We start from the raw sequence: 12,317 nt of genomic DNA, 5'->3' as shown, positions 1-12,317 counted from the left end.
CTTCTTAAGAGCGATATCTGCTGCCCTGCATGGGATCTTACTTACCCAGAGATGTGAGGACTGGAGGCATCCCCCATGCACAGTCAGGGGAACCCATGTGACATCCTTGTTGGGACTGTGCAGTAACAGCAGCACAGCACACCTGCGTGAGAGGAAGGCAGGGGACCACCCACATGAGAAGGCAGGTGGTCCTGGGGTTTTCTCTGGGGATTCCTCACCAAGTTCTAAACTTCAGGGATAAAGAAATAACTCCATAAAGCATTCATTTAGGAAAAAAATTGTAGTGCCTACAAAGGGAAAATATCACATTAACTTCCAAATTACCATTCACAATATTTTATAAAAGGAGACATTAGAAAAATATCTGCTGAATTTCAAAGGACGATTTAAGGTACCCATGAATGAATGTGTTCCCAGTCAAGACATTGCTTAATATGATGGGAACAGAAAGGCACTTTTGAATGAATGAACAACAGATATAATTATTTAGCAAATTTTAAAAATCCAGATGGTCAAGTAACATGGAGGAATTTGTCTACCTCTCTAAAAATCATATACATACAAAGTTTTCAACCATGTTTTTAAAAGATTAATAAGATTGATTATACATAGCGATAATAGGGGAGTGGGTGGGGAAAGAGACCTTCATAGAAGATGAGAACTCTTTATTTATCTATCACCAAATGTATCAGATTACCTGAATCTACTCCATGGTTGCTATCTTTCTTGTTAAAATTGAAGTATTCCTTCTCGTACCGTGCGGAAGCCTCTTCACTTGTGCTCTAGATTTCGTCCTCTTTCACATTTTCGTGTGTACAGTTTTCCCATCCTTCTGCCTCCTCATTTTCCCTCCCCACTGGATTATTCCCATCATCATATATCACGCAAATATGCTAGAGTACTTAGCATCTTGGGCATCCTGTTTTGATTCCTTAGAGAACTTCAGTTTTTGTTAGATGTTTTAGAATGAGCTGTCTACATCTGCAGTCTCCCTCATTTTCTATTCTCCACTGGTCAATGACTTCCATGACATCAAAGCCAGTGGTGTAAAACTGGCCACTTTTTGCTCATCATCGCAACAATATTTGATCACTTCTTACCATTCAATTCCTGAAGCATTTCTTTCCTTGGTGATGACACTGCTGCCACCTAGTTTCCGTCTACCTCTCTGGAAACCTCTATATCTCTTGAGTTAGCAACTCTTACTCTGCTCAACTTCCAAATATTTGGGATACTCAGTGGCTGAATTCCTCCTTTCTTGTTTATCTTCATTCCTCTCTTCTGTCAGATGCCTAAGTAATGGCTAGATCACACAAGCATAATTTTAGGCAAAAGAATCCAAACACAGAATAAATACTGTGTAATTTTTTTAAATCTACATAAACAGGCAAAATGAATCTATGCTTTTAGAAACCAGGAGAGTAGTTACCTTTTGTGGGACACAGTGGTGGGAGGCAGGCATGAAGGGAAATTTTGGCATAATGAAATGTTTTCTTCACTGGTCTGTGTTCACATTGTGAATAATTCATGTTACTGCATACTTGTGTATAATTAAATGTATGTAAGATCAAACAATTAAGTTTGTGAACTCATCCTCATTGCTAACTGTCACCACAGTCACCTTTGAAGTACTCCCTGTGGCCACCTGGTGACTGGAGTGATATGCAGCAATGAGGTACGCAGCACTTTTTCTAGGATGAGTTCACAAACTTAATTCTCTGACCTGGCACATATAATAATTCGAATAAAATTTAAAATCATTCAGGGACTTGCACCAAATTTAGAATTAAGTCCACATTTCTTGCTCTGGCCTCCCAGGCTGAATAACCCACTCTCCCCCCAGCCTCCTCTACCCTCGATCAATCTCTCACTGCCCTCACTCTTCATGAGTCACAGACTATTTTTTGATCCTTGACAAGTAGACTCATTCCAAGGATAGGGACCCTGAATTTTCATATGCTTTAAGCTGTACATTTCAGCTGTACACTTCAAACTTCTCTTACCTGGCTCCCTCTTACACTTACCTACCAGACAAAAAGTTCCGTCCACAGAGCAGCCAGCACAAAGCTTCAGGACGCCCACTGCCATGTCACCTGCTTTATTTTCTTTGCACCCTCCTTTTCTTTTTTTTCATATTTGACTTTATGGTCTATTTCTGCCAACTCAGTGTAAGCTCATTAAGAGTGAAACCTTATCTTATTCACAGTCATTGCTCTAGAATGCAGAGTAGTGCCTAGGAAATATTACTGCAATTACTGGATAATCATTCCCAGTGGAGTATTTAGCAAAATGTTTGTGCATAACCACTAACAGGATAAGACATCAATTCCACTTCTAGGAATCTATAGAAAAATAATCATAAAAAGTCTACAAAGATATGTATAATGATATTAATTACAGCACTGTTTATAAAAAAAAATGTTGGCATATTCAATATACAGTTATATGGAATTATCTAAGTATATAATAAAATTGGTATACAATGGAGTATTATATAGCTGTTAAAAGGAATGCTACAAATACCTATGTATGTGTTAAAGTGAAAATCAATATGTAATATATGATACCATATATTTTTATATATTATGTTTTATTAAAATCATTTCTATCCATGTATTGATTGACATGGAAAACTATATTCCAAAAGTTACCAGTACTCAGTCTGTAAATGATTTTTACTCTCTTTATTCCTTTATTTTTATCATGAGCATTTATTATTACATAATATAGAAATATAAAACTTTTTTATGTTACAAGAATATTAAAAAGGAAGAAAACAAGAAATAGTCATTCCAAAATAATGTCATGGGATTTTGAAAAAATGTGGGACACCCAAAGAAAAAAAATCTAGAAAAATCCAATTCACACAAATCCCCAAATCTCTCTCATTCCCACTGTAAATCGCTATAATTAATTTTCTTTGATTATTTAAAAAATGTACATTTCTTGTTATAGATTGTGGGTTTAGGAGCTGTCAAGATACCCTTTGTAATCTTCATATTCTGAAGTAGTTTCTATAAAGTGTTACCCTTTATAGAGTTTTCTTTTTTTTTTTTTTTTTTGAGACAGAGTCTCACTCTGTTACCCTGGGTAGAGTGCCATGGTGTCATAGCTCACAGCAACCTCAAACTTTGGTCTCAAGCAATCCTCTTGCCTCAGCCTCCCAAGTAGCTGGGACTACAGGCGCCCATCATCACGCCTGTCTAGTTTTTAGATTTTTAGTAGAGACTGGGTCTCACTCTTCCTCTGGCTGGTCTGGAACTCCTGAACTCAAGCAATCCACCTGCCTTGGCCTCCCAGTGTACTGGGATTACAGGCGTGAGACACCACGACCAGCCTTCCCTTTATAGGAATTATTCTACCTCTATCCAAAGAAAAGGTGGACCCTACCTGATAATTTGAATCACTGTTCAAAAAAAAATGGCAAAACCCTGCAGTAATCCTTAAAATACGTATTTATAATTAAATACTATATTGATTTTCCTAGGGTAATGCTACACAATACACTTAAGAAGTGATAAGGTACATGTTAACCTTCTCTCCTTTGCGAATACCTTAAGTCAATGTAAATTCAAGTTTGAATCTTGGCTCTGATAAGGTCTTGGCAAAGTCACCCAACCAGCCTGTTCCCTCTAATTTTCTTCCCTTTGACTGTATCGAGGTAATATGAAGATTATTTGATTTGATATATACTGCCTAGGATAGCAACTTTGGCATAGTATATCCTTATAATCTGTTGGCCATAAGCTAAATAACTCTTCTCATTTTGTGAAATGTTTCTTTATGAGTAGGATTTTCAATTTCTTTTACTGCCTGAGACACGTTCAGGGAGATATTACCTGTATTTTCTCTAAATTATTCGTGTCACTAGGCTTTTTAACCATGTTTTAAAATGTAGCTTGAGTCTCCTAACAGTGATACAACCACAAAAAGCCCACATTTATCTCTGAATTCATTGAAAAGTATGGTATTGTGTATTAGTAACTAAAATTAGTAGTATCTTAATAATGATTAAAATAAGGAAAGGTCAGAATGATTTTGTGAAGTCCTTGCACGTCATACACCTTTTAAGAATTTCCAGTGGAGAGCTGGGGAGCAAGATGGCGGCCGAGTAACAGCTTCCTTGCATCTGGGCACCGTGAGTCTGGGGAGATAGGACTCCAGGCATCTCTGGCTGGTGGAATCTGCTGCCTATCATCACCCCTGTGAGGATACAGGGAGTCAGCAAGAGACTTCTGGACCCCAAGAGGAGGACTAAAACAATGGAAAAATGGCAAGTGGTCGCGTGTGTTCAATCCGTCTAAACCCGCCTGCAACTGTAAGTTCAGTAGCAGCGAGACTGCAAACCAGAAAGGCCTTACCTGTGAACTGTTTTGGTGTCTTTGGACTTGGCACTCAGTTGAACTGCCTTGGGGAGAGCCTGAGTGGGAGTGCAGAGAACTTTGGCCGTTGTCTAGGGCCGCAGTCTGAGCCACTGAGCCAGACAGAGCTAATAGTGTTTGGCTGCGGGTCACAGGGAGCCATTGTGAGCGATCTGCCCCGGCAAGCTCTGCCCTCAGGGTCGCAGAGCTAGAATGGGGTGGGAGCTGGTAATGCAGCGACCAAGTAGCCTAAGGGCGGGGTCTGAGCCGCCTTGCAGCCCTAACCCTTAGGGGCAGAGTGTGACCGGTTTTGGCACACTGGGTAAGTGGATAGCCACTTCAGCAGTGATTCCAGCGACAAGCACTTTCCTGGGAAAGCTTCTGCTCAGCAAGTTTACAAGTTCAAAGTGCCTTTTAAGTGGGCTGAAGAAGATTTAGGGTGTCTACCTGCTGGGGTTTGAGAAATCAGCAGCCTCCGGTCGTATCAGAACTGTGATTAACATCTCATACCCCAGAAGACCACGTGTTTCCCAGACAGTATTCAATAACATATACATACTGCTTTGTTTTTGCTTCTGTTTTTGGGGGGTTTTTGTTTTTTTGGGGTTTTTTTTGGTTTGGTTGTTTTTCTTTGTTTATTTTGATGTTGTTGATGTTGTTTTGTTTTTTAATTTCAACCTTTTCCATACAGACCCTTTTTCTTTCTCAATTTTTCTAGTTTAATTATAATTTCCCATTGCTGCCTTTTTCAATAACTAGAACTTCATTTTTGCTAGTGTTTCTACTGCTATTATTTGGTTTTTCACCCAATTTTATAGGTGGCACATTTCTAAAACTCATTGAAGCTATCTATGACAAACCCACAGCCAATATTCTACTGAATGGAGTAAGACTGAAAGCTTTTCCTCTTAGAACTGGAACCAGACAAGGTTGTCCTCTGTCACCTTTACTATTCAACATAGTGCTGGAAGTTCTAGCCAATACAATTAGGCAAGACAAGGAAATAAAGGGAATCCAAATGGGAGCAGAGGAGGTCAAACTCTCCCTCTTTGCTGATGACATGATCTTATACTTAGAGAACCCCAAAGACTCAACCACAAGACTCCTAGAAGTCATCAAAAAATACAGTAATGTTTTAGGATATAAAATCAATGTCCACAAGTCAGTAGCCTTTGTATACACCAATAACAGTCAAGATGAGAAGCTAATTAAGGACACGACTCCCTTCACCATAGTTTCAAAGAAAATGAAATACCTAGGAATATACCTAACAAAGGAGGTGAAGGACCTCTATAAAGGAAACTATGAAATCCTCAGAAAGAAAATAGCAGAGGATATTAACAAATGGAAGAACATACCATGCTCATGGATGGGAAGAATCAACATTGTTAAAATGTCTATACTTCCCAAAGCAATCTACCTATTCAATGCCATTCCAGTACCAACATCGTACTTTCAAGATTTGGAAAAATTGATTCTGCGTTTTGTATGGAACCAGAAAAAAACCCCGTATAGCTAAGGCAGTTCTTAGTAATAAAAATAAAGCTGGGGGCATCAGCATACCAGATTTTAGTCTGTACTACAGAGCCATAGTGGTCAAGACAGCATGGTACTGGCACAAAAACAGAGACATAGACACTTGGAATCGAATTGAAAACCAAGAAATGAAACTAACATCTTACAACCACCTAATCTTCGATAAACCAAACAAGAACATACCTTGGGGGAAAGACTCCCTATTCAATAAATGGTGTTGGGAGAACTGGATATCTACATGTAAAAGACTGAAACTGGACCCACACCTTTCCCCACTCACAAAAATTGATTCAAGATGGATAAAGGACTTAAATTTAAGGCATGAAACAATAAAAATCCTCCAAGAAAGCACAGGAAAAACACTGGAAGATATTGGCCTGGGGAAAGACTTCATGAAGATGACTGCCATGGCAATTGCAACAACAAAAAAAATAAACAAATGGGACTTCATTAAACTGAAAAGCTTCTGTACAGCTAAGGAGACAATAACCAAAGCCAAGAGACAACCTACACAATGGGAAAGGATATTTGCATATTTTCAATCAGACAAAGGCTTGATAACTAGGATCTATAGAGAACTCAAATTAACCCACATGAAAAAAGCCAACAATCCCATATATCAATGGGCGAGAGACATGAATAGAACCTTCTCTAAAGATGACAGACGAACGGCTAACAAACACATGAAAAAATGTTCATCATCTCTATATATTAGAGAAATGCAAATCAAAACAACCCTGAAATATCATCTAACCCCAGTGAGAATGGCCCACATCACAAAATCTCAAAACTGCAGATGCTGACGTGGATGTGGAGAGAAGGGATCACTTTTACTCTGCTGGTGGGACTGCAAACTAGTACAACCTTTCTGGAAGGAAGTATGGAGAAACCTCAAAGCACTCAAGCTAGACCTCCCATTTGATCCTGCAATCCCATTACTGGGCATCTACCCAGAAGGAATTAAATCCTTTTATCATAAGGACACTTGTACTAGACTGTTTATTGTAGCTCAATTTACAATTGCCAAAATGTGGAAACAGCTTAAATGCCCACCAACCCAGGAATGGATTAACAAGCTGTGGTATATGTATACCATGGAATACTATTCAGCCATTAAAAAAAATGGAGACTTTACATCCTTCATATTAACCTGGATGGAAGTGGAAGACATTATTCTTAGTAAAGCATCACAAGAATGGAGAAGCATGAATCCTATGTACTCAATTTTAATATGAGGACAATTAATGACAATTAAGGTTATGGGGGGAGGCAGAAAGAGGGACGGAGGGAGCAGGGTGGGGCCTTGTTGTGTGTCACACTTTATGGGGGCAAGACATGATTGCAAGAGGGACTTTACCTAACAATTGCAATCAGTGTAACCTGGCTTATTGTACCCTCAATGAATCCCCAACAATAAAAAAAAAAAAAAAAAAAAGAATTTCCAGTGGAGTGCTGGCAATTTCACAGTAGTATCATATCATTGATGAATATTGTAAAGAACAATTTCTTTCAGGGTTTCTGTTTTATATATTTATATTATTCAACTTTTCTGTTTTATATCCTACTTCTACCAACTACATATATTTATAGTTATCTAGAGACTTGATGAGGTCACTCTAAATTACTTAATGTAAACCATCTGATAGCAGTTGGGTAGGTGGTCCTCAGAACAAGTGCTTGGGAGGTACATAGAAACTTTAGAGAGGGTGGCACCTGTGTTCCAAGGAGTAGGGCACTGGCCCCATGTACCAGAGGTGGAGGGTTCAAACCCGTCCCCAGCCAAAAACTGCAACCAAAAAAAAAAAAAAAGAAAAGAAAAGAAAAAAGAAACTTTAGAGCAACTCGAAATTGAAATCTCAGTTGTCCTTTGGTTGAACATGCAAGTATGATTTGCATCCATCCACCTAAAAATAATGTTGCTAAGGCCAGATTTCCCCAAATTTGCTAATGAAAATGTGACAAACAGATTTCAAGACCTCTTGAAAACAAGATGGATGGTCACTATCATTTTTCCGTGTCTCGCCAGCCTGCAATGCTGTCCCAGAACACAATTTAATGGGTCTAGCATGATTTGCTATTCAGAAGACCATGTTGATGTTTCATAGTACCCAAACTTTTCCAGGTGATTAAAATTTGATCCATCACTTCCATTATCTTCCCAGATAACAAGGCAACCAAGTCAAATTCTCTTAATTTTGTAAAAGTACATTTGCCTTTTGCCAATTGTTTTTATCTTTTAAAAAGTTCTTAACACTATTTCAAAGACTTCTTCTTGATTTTAATGCAGACGGCTGACTTCCCTGTCCTCATGATTGTATATGTAGACAGCTTTTTCTGCTTTTCTGCTAAATGTCTACATTGCTGACTCATTCTCCTGTGTGCCCATCCCTCCACCATGGCTACACCACACTGACCAATAGTTTACAACTGTTTTCTCCTAAAACAGTGGTTCTTAACCTTCCTAATGCCGCAGCCCTTTAATACAGTTCCTGTGGGTCGCGACCCACAGGTTGAGAACCGCTGTCCTAAAAGGTGCTCTAGTCTGTTTTCTATTCACTATATAAACCTCTCCATTCACTAACTCACTATTAAAAAAAAGAAAGAAATATTAATGGAGCACATAGTATTTATTTCTTGTCTGGTTTTTAGTATAGCTGTTTATTTTATAACCTACTTCCTTAGTTGATTTGAAGATTTTCTTTCCCATTTATGGTTCTCTGTTGGTAATAACTCCTATGCTACCTTTGCAGTGTGTCTCTACGAATTTGTGTTTATTTTCTTTTCATTTGCATTTGTCTTTATTAAATTAATTTAAATTTGAAGTGCTTCCCCTTTGTCTTTAATGCTGAGTTTAAACAATTTTTACTGACACATAATAATTCTAAATATTTGTGGGGTACCTGTGATGTTCTGATCCACGCATACATGGTATTCAGGATAGACATCACCTCAAACATTTATCATTTCTTTGTGCTGGGAACATTTTAAATGTTCTCTTCCATTTTAAATTGTATGATAAATTATTTTTAATTGTTGTTACAGTACTATGTGACCAAACATCAGAACTTACTCTTAGTCGTCCCCACTTCCCTACTCACACCTTCCCAGCCTCTGGTAACGATTTTTCTATACCCCACCTCTATGTGATCAATTTATTTAGCCCCCGCATAAGAATGAAAACATGAAATATTTGTCTTTTTGTGCCTGGCTTATTCCCATCCATGCAAGTGACAGGATTTCATTCTTTATTTCAGCTGACTGGTATTCTATTGTGTATGTATGCACATTTTCTTTTTCCATTCATCCATTTTTGGGAATTTGTGTTGATTCCAAGTCTTGGCTTTGTAAACAGTATTGCAATAAATATGGGGGTGCAGCAATCTCTTTGACATATTGATTTTATTTCCTTTGGATATTTACCAATTTGTGTAATTACTGGATCATATTGTAGTTCTATTTTTAATATTTATGAAATTTCCATGCAGTTTTCCATAGTAGCTATACTAATTTAACCTAATGTAGAAGCATTTCCTTCTCCACGTCCTCACTAACACTTGTTTTCTGTTGGTTTCCTTTTTAAATTCTTACTATAGCCATTCTAAATAGAGCGATGTGGCATCTCACTGTGGTTTCAGTTTCTCTGGGGGATTTCCAAAGACCAATCTTCAAGTTCAGAAATTCCTTCTTCTGCTTGACCTAGTCTATTTTGGAAGTTCTCAATTGTATTTCTTATATCATTCATTAAATTCTTTAGTTCCAAAATTTCTGTTTGGCTCTTTTTTGTTGTTGTTGTAGTCTCACTGACATCATTAATTGTTTTGCTGACTTCTTTGTATTGTCTACCTATTTTCTCTTGTATCTCACAGTTCCTTTAATATAATTATTTTGAATTATTTTTATACTATTTCCTTTTCTCTAGCATTTGTTACTGGAGAATTATGTGTTGCTTTTGAGGTGTAACACTTCCTTGCTTTTCGTGTTAATTTTTATTTTTCTTTTAAATTTTCTTTTTTTTGTCACCCTTGGTAAAGTGCTGTGGTGTCAGCAACCTCACCTTAGGCTCAAGTGATCCCCTTGCCTTGGCCTCCTGAGTATTTCGGACTACAGGCACCTTCCCCAGTGCCCAGCTAGTTTTAGAGATGGGGTCTCACTCTTGCTCAGGCTGATCTCGAACTCCTGAGCTCAAGTGATCTACCCACCTTGGCCTCCCGGTATGCTAGGATTTCAGGCGTAAACCACCACACCCGGCCACTTTTTCATGTTTCTTGAGTTCTTACTTTTGATATATGCACATCAGGTGTGTAACAGTTATTTCTTCCAATGTTATAGATTAGCCTTTGTAAGGAAGAACTTTTTCCTATAGATGTTTCTATAGTATTGATTTGATGGGGCATTTTGGCTTAGATTCTATCTGATTCCTTTGCCTGTAATCAGCATCTGTGGCATCTGTGAGACCCTAAGTGGCTTAGGGTGCAGTTATTAGTGTAGGCTATTGCCAGGCTTTGCTGGGGATGGGGATACCAGGTGGGCCAGTATCCCCTGGCACCAGTGATAGTGTTACCAAGATGGGCATGCCAGTCTACAGGCACCTAGTGTACCCAGGGCTAACAGTAGCAGGTCTCAGCAGATTGGCTCTTGGACTTCCAGGCAATGGGCCAACAGAGTGGCAGTGACAGGCAGAGAGGTCTTAGGTCTTAGTGGATCGTTAGGCCCCTGGCATGGCAGGCATGGCATTGGGGGTGCCAGCAGGCCACCCTTGGGCCTCTGGACAGTGCACCTGGGCATCATAATGGTGGTGGTGGGCTGTGTGAGCCAGTCTCCAGTCGCTAGGGGGGTGCACACTGGTGGTGGAGGTGGCTCAGAAGGCAGGTGTGGGAATCCACAGGTGACAGAGTGAACCTGTCCTTATGCCCCTGCATAGTGTGCACATGCATCAGGGTGGCAGGCAGGGCAGGCCTAGCCCCAGGCCCTCTGACAGTATGCATGCTGTATTAGTCCATTTTGTTCTGCTATAAAGGAATTCTTGAGACTGTGCAATTTATAGAGAAAAGAGGTTTATGTAGCTGCTGGTTCTGCAGGTTGTTCAAGAAACATTGTTCCAGCATCTGCTTCTGGTGAAGGCTTCCAGGAGCTTCCAATCAAGGCAGAAGCTTCCAATCAGCTTCCAATGAAGCAGAAGCAGGCGCATCATGTGGCAAGAGAAGGAGCAAAAGAGAGAGGGGGGCTGCCAGCCTCTTTTAAGCAGCCAGCCCTCACGTGAACTATAATAATAAAGTGGGACTCACTTATGACCTCAGGAGCAGCTGATCGCCCCATTCATGACGTACCTGTCCCCGTAACCTAAAGACTTCCCACCAGGCCCATCCCCATCACTAGGGATCAAATTTCAGTGTTAGATTTGGAGAAGCCAAACACCCAATCAATATCAAATAAGCAGCAGGGATTGACTAGTTGAGCCTATTCTCAGGTCCCAGAAGGTATGCTCGGGTTGTGGCAGTGGCAGCCCAGTGGGTGGATCCCCAGACCCCTGGAAAATGTGTGTAAACACTGGTAATGGCAGTGCTGGGTAAAGCAGGCCTGTCCTCAGCCTTGGGATGGTGTGGGAGTGAGACAGTCTGCTGGAGGGGTCCCAGGAAGGTGGTTCTTAGGTCTTTCCATGCCACTTCAGCCCCATTCATCTTGGGGGCAGACTTCCTAGTGTGGTGCTCTGCCCATTCCTTGGGTGGAGGACATCGCATGCACTAGGGTGCTGGGGACCCAGAGGCATTGCTGGGTCTACCTGGCTTTGTGAGACACTGCAACCTCCAGAAGGATGTGAAAGATGTCAGGGGGGCTCCCAGGCTGTGGAAACATAGTGGCTATTGGGTTCCAGGGAGGATGTAGTCTGGTGGGGGCTGGGTTCTCAACATGGCACCATACTGCAGCTGCTTCTGTTTTGGGGAGTGGGTGAGATCCAAGGCACATCATGTAGACTCCAGGAAGCTCCCTACAGTCCTCTCAGGGCCTGCAAGGCCAAGGAGCTCCCTGATGGCTGGGACTTGAGGAGTCCATGGTGGGAATGTGGAATGTGCGGATCTCATGCTTACCTTTCCTTCACAATAGGGGGTTCCTCCTGGAACCTCCTCAGTTCATGTGTTGTATAAACAGTTATCAACCAAATTGGAACCCTGGTGAAATGTTGAATGGTAGAGCTCTAAACCTGGCTCTGAGCCAATCCTGACCAGGCCAGCTGCCCCTTTTCCGTCCTTTCCATGCCTTAGAGGTTTCCTGTCACTTCCCTGATGAATTCCAGTGTTTTTTCTTAGAAGCTGTAGTCACAGTATCCACTCACTGTTTGGGTTCCTTGTGGAAGAGGCGAGTGTCAGTTGGCTGTAGTCAGATTATCTTCAGGCTGAGTTCAACCATCACGTCCCTCACCTT

The 12,317-nt window shown here is 40.4% G+C and overlaps 1 protein-coding gene across 1 annotated transcript in view; it reads left to right on the top strand.

The window, feature by feature from the left end:
- CCDC178 (coiled-coil domain containing 178) overlaps positions 1-12,317 on the top strand; it is a 427,305-nt gene that overhangs the window by 291,174 nt on the left and 123,814 nt on the right. The gene's annotated exons all lie outside the window — the stretch shown is intronic.

This window comes from Nycticebus coucang, chromosome 19, assembly GCF_027406575.1.
Source record: "Nycticebus coucang isolate mNycCou1 chromosome 19, mNycCou1.pri, whole genome shotgun sequence".
NCBI lineage: Eukaryota > Metazoa > Chordata > Mammalia > Primates > Lorisidae > Nycticebus > Nycticebus coucang.
The sequence above is the reverse complement of the archived record's forward strand: the minus strand, read 5'-3'. Positions and strand labels throughout refer to the sequence as shown.